Raw genomic sequence first — 932 nt, 5'->3', positions numbered from 1 at the left:
CCCCTGCACCTAACAGTGGGATATTATCCTTATGTCTGATGCCCCATTCTTTGCAATATCTCCGCAATAACCGCACACCTGTTTGTTGCACCAAGTTTCTCAGATACCTAGGTGACTTTTCACGTATATACATTATTTTTCTGAAATTTTTGTGCAACAGGGGGATTTTGGGACAGCATCAGGCTTAACAGTAAACCGAACTCTGGCTCAGGACTCATCTCTAATTTGTCCTCTCTAATATCAACACATATTGTTGTGCCACTAATATCTGGACTTAAAGAGTTCCTGAAACTTCCATTACACAATACTTGGTTCCGGGCATTATAAAGCAGGATATATCCACCTGCGGTCAAACCATACTGAGTATGCCCAACCTCGTCTGATCTTGGAAGCCAAGCACTGTGGGCCAGGTCAGTACCTGGTTGGGAGACCACCAGAGAATACTTGGTACTGCAGGTATTTTTATCCTGCAGAAAATAAATAGACCTGGAGCCAAAGTATCTGTCAATACTCACTATATCTACTTCAGCTTATGGAAACAGATTCTCACCAAGTAACAGGGTGAGCCCAGCTTTGTTAGATAGAGAAATACTTCTCTCTTCCAGAACATTGTTAGTATGATTTATTATAGGTATATTTCATCTTTTTAGAAGAAGAAAACCTTATATCATTCAAATTTCGATCACAGCTCTTCTAACAATAGAGAGACACAAATTTTTGCTTAACGGAGCCAATCAGTTTGATTTGTATCACCTTGTACAATCAACTATTTTGAATTGGATGGATTATCCTTTTGATAAATAGATAGTATCTTTATCTTGTTTCAGTTCCATTCTTGCCTCTTAGCCCCTTATTTTTTGAGGAATACTAATAAAAGTTATATTTTAAATACTATAATATTACACAATTTACTACATAAAGTGTGCCCCAGA

The 932-nt window shown here is 37.7% G+C and overlaps 1 pseudogene; it reads left to right on the top strand.

Moving 5' to 3' along the window:
• Positions 1–341: 341 nt before the first annotated feature.
• Positions 342–459, top strand: LOC134949922 (5S ribosomal RNA; annotated as a pseudogene).
• Positions 460–932: the final 473 nt, after the last annotated feature.

Source organism: Pseudophryne corroboree, chromosome 1 (genome assembly GCF_028390025.1).
Source record: "Pseudophryne corroboree isolate aPseCor3 chromosome 1, aPseCor3.hap2, whole genome shotgun sequence".
NCBI lineage: Eukaryota > Metazoa > Chordata > Amphibia > Anura > Myobatrachidae > Pseudophryne > Pseudophryne corroboree.
The sequence above is the reverse complement of the archived record's forward strand: the minus strand, read 5'-3'. Positions and strand labels throughout refer to the sequence as shown.